Source organism: Citrus clementina, unplaced genomic scaffold (genome assembly GCF_000493195.1).
Source record: "Citrus clementina cultivar Clemenules unplaced genomic scaffold, Citrus_clementina_v1.0 scaffold_5, whole genome shotgun sequence".
In the NCBI taxonomy this organism is placed as follows: Eukaryota; Viridiplantae; Streptophyta; class Magnoliopsida; order Sapindales; family Rutaceae; genus Citrus; species Citrus x clementina.
In genome coordinates, this window is record NW_006262201.1 from 20145913 (window position 1) to 20153814 (window position 7902).

A 7902-nucleotide genomic window follows, 5' to 3' on the forward strand; every position below is an offset into this window, starting at 1 on the left:
TATATCTTTAAATCTTTTTTTTTTCATTTGTTTTGTTTTACAAGATATTTGACGTAAATTATTTTTCCACTGAGAAATTCATTATGTACAGTACGTGAATATACACAACTAGTAATATCTTATCAATGTAATTAATTAATAAACTGTTCTGAATATTAAAAAAAAATTGATAAACTAAATTTAAAAAAAAAAAAAGGATTTCTCAGCGAGTAGCCTATGGTAAAACTAACATAGTTAAGTGAATCATTGCAATGTCTATAAAAATACTTCTCTTTGCCCAGTCGGTTGGCTACCTCAACAAAGATCTGGAAGATGATAACTCTCGCTCTTATACAGTCCCCAACAGCCTCAGTAGGGGTCACAGTTTCTACTCTCCATCTCTATGTAGAAACACAATGAGCAGCCACTTGGGCTTGTAGCCCAGTGGTGGACCATTGCCCTCAAAGTTAAGGATGACTATAAGGGCAATAGTTCTAATCCCCACGGACTCAACCTCCTCTAATTAAACATAATTGTGTGGAGATTTCTATAAACGTCTTTCTCCCTTGCGAAATGCGAGTGGAGTAGAGACATCCCTCCTCCGTAAGGGGTATTTAGGATGGGCATGTACTTCATAGAATAAAAATGTAATAATATAAGTCTCATGTATATATATCTGATTGTAAATATCAGTGTAATGACTTGCTGTCATAGCAGTTGTATATATATCTGTGTAATGCAGTAACCTGATGCTTAATCAGTTTCAAAAAAAAAAAAAGAAACACAATGAACAATATCAACACCAAAAAAAACTTCTTTTCTCGCCTAAAATCCTTACCAACACATCAAGTGAATTCTGTGGAAAATGTCTTGCTACTGCTTGATAAATGGATAATGCAATGTTTAAAGGGAAAAATAAAGCTAAAATCCTGCTTTATCTATTAAACTATATTGTGTTTTATTATTATAAAATGCAGACCAGAACCAGATGTTCAAATATGCATGTTGAGGCATCCAATACCGTGTTTGCTACTTACAAAAGCAACAAGATTGTAACTTTAGGCAAAGCAAAAAAATCACCAATTCCCCACAAAATATACTAATAAATGGACTTCTTATACAGGTTTCCATTTATATTTTCGCATTACGTTTGGATAGTTTCTCAATACACACATTGTACGATTGTGTGAAGATTCTTAGCCAGATCTAAAGCATACCAATCTAGCCTGAACCATGCACATTAGTAGACCTGGGCAGTACTAACAGCCAAAACCTAGATACCGAATTCAAAAGTTTTACTTCAAGCACTAACTTTCAAAGCAAAATTTTCCATGGGATTGTAACCAGAAGCTTCATAAAGTAGTCCATGTGTAACAATATTTATGATGACAAAAGAAAGGCATGCAAAATTCTGCTCTGCACATAACCAATAAGATAAATTACAGATTGGCTTTTCCCAGCTTTTATGCCAAAAAACCTATTAAGAGAGATACATCTTGCCTTAAACAAAATAGATCGGGTAAAATCATATTCCATATTCCATCCACATTCGGAAGTGATATGATAACATAATGAAAGAGAGAAAAAACATATACATGCAATAATCATTGATCAGAACTAACATATCTCGCAAGGATTCCGTTTCACAGCAACTAAATATTATAAAAAAATAACTCAAGCCCTTTAATTCATCAGATACTAAAAAAGCCAAACAAACAAATGAAAACAATCAACATTCAGCAAAAAATAATTGAACTTGAGCTCACTAATGAACTAGAAACCTGTCAATCTATTTCTTCGACTGAGTCAAATCGTTAAATTAATACACAAACTAAACACCCTTGAACACAAACACAAATCTTAACTTCTTAACTTTGAGTTCACCAGAATTAACCAACAAAAACCATAACTCCGCAAAAATATGAAACTTTTCCATGCTTTGAAGTATAAATTGAAGCTCCAAATCACACCCTTTAAGATAGTTCAACGAGAAAGCAGAATCCAATAGAGCAATTCAGACGCTGAAACAAATAAGGCAAATAACTTGGCAAATAAAATAAAATCAACCAGAATTAACGCACAAGTGAATTAAATTTTTTGCCCGTAAACTTCCTGTTGAGAAGAAAAACAGAGAGAAATGGAGGACTAGGCTTATGTTTTCTTAGAACCTCCATTCGTCAAGTGACTGCATTGCAAGTAGAGAAGTCAAAGGATGTTTCTTCATACCAATTAAAATCAACTCTTCATTTTAGAAAATCAAAATCCAACACAAATAAAGAACAAAAATCAGATCTCAAAATTCATCCATAAGCACCTTCTCAATCTCAAAGGAAAGAAAGGAATCAACACAAGCATACTGAATCTAAATCTAAGCAGGATTAAGCTAGCAATCAAACTCTTCATATCACCCATAACATGCCAAAACTAAAACAAAATCATCCACAAGAAGGAAAATCTGATTTTAAAAAAAAATCAAAACTTAAGAAATTAAATACTACCTTCAGGTTCGTCAAATCACATCAGAACGATTTACTCAGAGGCAGCACGGTCACTGGAAGAGGTCTATCACCATTGGTCGACGGTTATGACAGAAATTTTAGGGTTTCTTGTTCACTTATGGCTAGAGAGAGATCTGCAGAATCGATTTTGTGTAAAAACTATAAGATGGTAATATAGGAATTAAAATAATTTAAGAAGATGCTTGTTGAAGACAATTGCAGGTCCTATAAAGTGGCATAGGAACTCTCGCGCCGCCATGTGAATATCTGGCGCATGAATATGCGACCGATTGAGCACAGATAATGAAATAATGGAAACAGACTAAGGGTCTATTACAGAATTAGAAAAGGTCTATCATTTGTAGAAAGTTGGATTAGCAAAGTGCTTGATACCATCATTCAACTAATTTTATGGCCTGACCATCAGTGATACAATGAAACAAATACTTTCTATAAAGTCATAAGTTACTGGATAAAGCTAAATGGTTTGAAAGATTTGAAATATACTTGAAAGCAGGCAAACTGTCTACAATTATGCTTTCAGACTCAAAATACAGAAAGAAATTTGGTAAAGGAGAAACAAACGGTACAGAGGATGAACAGTTGAAACACTCAAACACCAGTCATCAGTAAGACAGAGATGGACCGGAAAAGGAGTACCTTAATGATACACATGCAGCTGCCAATTCCAGCTTGGGAATTTCATAGGGGTATCGCATACAATAGTTTACCCATTATTTTCATCATTTTCTCCCCTTCTTAAGGATCAGTTCTCTAAGTCGCTCTCAATCCAGCAGCAGAGTAGGAACCTGAGGCCATGTCTTCTCTCCTTGGAGGTGGCAGATATGGGTCCACAGATGAAGCAACATAGTAGCTTGTAGGAATCCAAGGCTGTAGCTACAGGGGAAAACTCTGAATACCTGTTCATGTCCGGAACCCACATAATAAGCCTGCTAATGTCTCTCAGTCAAGTACAGAGGATCAGCAGGAATAGGTCCCCTGGATAGAGTGATGGTGTCACCATATATGGAATCTGGGCATCTTAGAAGGTGCTGTTGCCCTCTTTCATGGCCTCTCTGGTACCTGTCTAAAGAAGCATCAGTGTGAATTAGCAGCCAGGTTCTTCCTCTCTCCCTAAAGACCAGAAGCAGCATACTCTTTTCCAGTAATGTATATATCACGGGGATCTTCCTCTCTTAGTGCAGATCCTTTCAATATACAATGCGTGATCACCCTTTCAGGAGAAATTCCATTATATCTCCTAGAACTAGCATTAGAATATGGATCTCTAGCAAATATTTCCCAGTTTGACTCTTACAAGTTCATAAACTTCCCTATCTTAAACTTTTGGCATGGAAGCAGTGAGAATAGGCAATGCAGTTGAATGGGCTGCAACAGGTCGGAAAAGTTCTGAGAGCTTCCTAACCTGAAAAGAAAATTTTAAAATATCATAAATTCATGGATGAAGCTTGTGTAGAAATTATGGAAAGATTAGATTAGTTGACATTCCTGATTTCTAGGATTAATTGTCTAATTTGTCTGATTTGTATAGCTGTTACTAATTTGTATATTTTCAAAAATTAGGAAGTTAAATTAGGAATGTGTAGACCTATAAATTAACCCTATTGTACCGGCTGTTGGGAGTACTTAAAAATAAGAAAAGATTTTATTCTTCTCCTCTGTTCACAGCTTGGAATATTATGAATTCAAGAATGTAAGATGAAATGGTCACCAAGCCACTGAAGGAAATACAAAATTTCTACCTGTCTGGGAGTAAGCTCAATTTTGAACTTGTGTTTTTCATCATAATTTTTCTTAATAGCCTTATTGAATACACTTTCAGGGAGAGGAAGACAATCCCCGTGGACATTAAACCGATCAAAAGTTGTCAGCACAAAGATGTGGCTAAATTTATTTAAGAAGTGATAAGCAACTATAGAACTTAACCTGAGCAATAAAGGCCATGCCACAAGCTTTCGGCTCAAAAGAGGATGCCTTGTAAATCCCATACATAAGCTTGAGATCAAAATCATAGAGAAAAGTATATCAAAAAAAAAAATCATAAAGAAAAGGCTTAAGCCCAGGTTTGATAGCCAGCAGAAGATATTTCTCATAGAATTTAGTTTTATTTTTTCTGATTGTGCTGTATATCTCACTCTTTTTTTTTTTTTTAGAATTTATCTTTTGTTTATGGTTATTAAAATAGAAATTATGTTTTATTTCTCGTCTATAACATTGTCACAAGAAGACATTTGTTACTTGAACAATCTTACGATAGAGATGTAAATTTCGCTTTCATTAAATCAGCCCCATCCATAATCACCCTCAATAGAAAGCACACATAGAGCTTAAGTAATGCTCTGGAATCAAAAGCAAAGAAAGCGGGCTGGGGGGCGTATGGATTGCTTGAATATCTTGAAATTACAAGGTCGGAAATTTTCATGATCTTTTTTTTCTTCTCTCGAGAATTATCAAATTTCATTGTCGTTCTATTTGGAATTTATTTCATCAATTTGTATAAAAACCACTACATTATTGATTAATGTCAATAGACAAAATGTTGTTTGCTTTCAAAATTAATTTTTTAGGGATGGTTTTTGTGATATTCAAAAGAAATTTTAATAATTTTAGAAAATTTAATAGAGATTATTTGCTTTGTGCTAAAAAAAAACTGCTTAATTCCGATGAAATTATGAATCATTGGATTCCTTCACTGGTAAGGATTTTGTTAAGATGAGTAAATGCATATAAATCTCTCCTCTCAATTTTCACGGTAATTTGTATTTTTGTTTAACAACAGTAGCATAGAGCAAAGAGAGAAAAATGAGAAAATTCCTCCACTTTGTCATCAAATTTATTATCTATTTTCACTTTATCGTTTCACTAACCTATGCATCTGTTGTTTCGAAACCTCTCTCCTTCCATTTTCCAGAACTTTATCCCATTAAAGTATGATAAAAGAGAATCTTTTACCTCCTCCTTATTTGTTTCTTGAGAAAATTGTAATGCCAATACATGAGTAAATCACTAGGGCAGTAGTGCATGCTCCTTTCCTCAAGAAACCAACAAGGAGGTAAAAGAAAATGTTTACCAAAAATCTAATTGAAAGGTTAGGGAAGTGGGCTAAGAGGGACTTCCAAACAAGAGAGGCAAAGATTAGTAAAACGACAAAGTGGAGGGAGATAATAAATTTAACAACAAAGCCAAAGATTTTTTTTCTCCTTTTTCTCATCTTCTTACTACTTTTGTTGAACAAAAATAAAAAATATGATGAAAATTGAGAAGAGAGGCTTACATCAATTTACTCATCATAATAAAATCTTTTCTAGTGGCGGAATGCAATGATTTTTAAATTTATTGAAATTAATCAATTTCTTTTTTTGACACAAAGTAAATAATCTCTATTAGATTTTCTAAGATTGTTAAAAACCTCTCCCAAATATCACAAAAACCATCCCCAAAGAATAAATTTAGAAAGTAAATAGCAATTTGTCCATTAACATCATCCAGTAGTGTACGTTTTGGTTTTTATGCAAATTGACAAATCAAATTCAAAATAAACTGATAATGAAACTTGATGATTCTCGAAAGAGGGGAAAAAAAAGATATTCATGTTATTCATGTTTTCTGGGGAAGTTGATGTCAATCAGTTAGGTTGAGTTTGCATTACATTAACTCAAAAATAAATGTAGCTACAGTTGAGGATTCCCTACCATCTTCTGATCAGGCCCAAAAGTAAGAGCATAATGACGATGCCAAGCGAGTGTAAAGTCAAGACAATGATCCTCAACTCTAATATTCCAAAAGCATGATTCAACTCTGTCATCCTGAAAGCATGAAACTCAAACCTAGAGTTTAGTCTATAGAAAGTAATCAATAACAAATCTGAGTCTATCAAAAACATCTTGTTTCGATATAACAACACAGCAGGGACAGTGATGTTTTGTGACAGAAAATACTCAATTTTTTTCCCCCAATTTTCACTCTGTGACAATACGTTAATTATTGCATTAAAAAAATGAGAAACCGATTGGCTTTACTAAATATCGTCCTCGATACAGCACAATGTTAGTTTCACAAAACGTTAACAGTAAATAGAAATTTGATAAAAGATATTTAGAATTTCTAAAATGCAAAGAAACAAAATACTCTGCGCATGGTAAAGAGACAAATGAACATTATTCATTTCCTTCGAATACAAAAAGCAACAAACAACTTTGGAGTTTAAAAAGAATTAGTTTAATTACTCTCACTAAATTCGGCTGAGTTTGCAATAAATTGACTAATAGAGCTTAGGAAAAACAAAGACGGGCAAGTAGGTAATATAACCTAGCTGGTTCGGTGTTTCCGGCGCCTAGTGGCCGTGAACTTAACTGCTGACTACCGGATCTCACAGCACACGTCACGGAACTAATACTGACAGCGGCGGTCGTGAGAAGCAAATCGCGGCAGTGATGATCACTCCGGTGGAACAGCCGGCGTGTGGTGTATCTTCCGATGAATATAGAATTAACGCCACGTCTTCGTCGTCGTCGTCGTGATCATCCAAAGCAATCTCACAATCTCAGTACAAGTAGGCGGTCTAGCTGCCACGGCCGCTTTTAAAGTTATTTAAAATTTTTGATAATTTTTTAGAAAATTATCATTACACTACATTTATTTTACCTTATCTTCATTTAACCACTATAAAATTTTAACATATATTTTACACCACCTTTCATTTCACATTTATATCAACTAACCACTTTTATATTAACACTATTAAATAATTTTAATAAAATAACAATTTTATTTATATCAACTGGCCACTTTTGTATTAACACTATTAAATAATTTTAATAAAATGATAATTTTACCCTTAAATAAATTAAAAGATTATTTTATCTTATAAAAACTTTTAAAATTAAATTATAATCATAAAAATATCCCTAAATTTTATAAAAAATAAATCCTAAATAGAGGTGCTCAACTGATTTTTACTAAATTTAGATTTTACAAAATTTTAATAATTATTTTTATTAAAAATTATAATTTTACAAAATTTTAATAAAAATAAATGAATTTATTTATTAAAAATTTATAATTTTATAAAATTTTATTAAAATAACTGAATTTATTTCTTAAAAGAATAAATCATAAAATTTTAATAATTTAGAGTATTTTTATTAAATCCCAAAATTTTGCAATTATTTTTATAATTATAATTTTATATTAAAATAATTTTTATTAAAAATAAATAACTCTAATTTTGGGATTTATTTTTTTATTAAATTTAGAGATATTTTTATGATTATAATTTTTAATTTTAAAAGTTTTATAAGATAAAATAGTCTTTTGATTTATTTGGGGGTAAAATTGTCATTTTATTAAAATTATTTAATAGTGTTAATGCAAAAGTGGCTAGTTGATACAAATGTGAAAAGAA

The 7902-nt window shown here is 32.3% G+C and overlaps 1 long non-coding RNA gene across 2 annotated transcripts; it reads right to left on the minus strand.

Annotated features, from left to right (window-relative positions):
• Positions 1-207: 207 nt before the first annotated feature.
• Positions 208-4408, minus strand: LOC112098488. 2 transcript variants are annotated; one of them, XR_002905580.1, is made up of 4 exons: positions 4241-4408; positions 3138-3903; positions 2478-2611; positions 208-380 (listed from the first exon to the last, which is right to left on the minus strand). It is a non-coding gene; the product is annotated as an uncharacterized LOC112098488 (long non-coding RNA). The 2 variants fall into 2 exon arrangements; XR_002905579.1 differs by having other exon boundaries at positions 208-609.
• Between the last annotated feature and the right edge of the window lie 3494 nt (positions 4409-7902).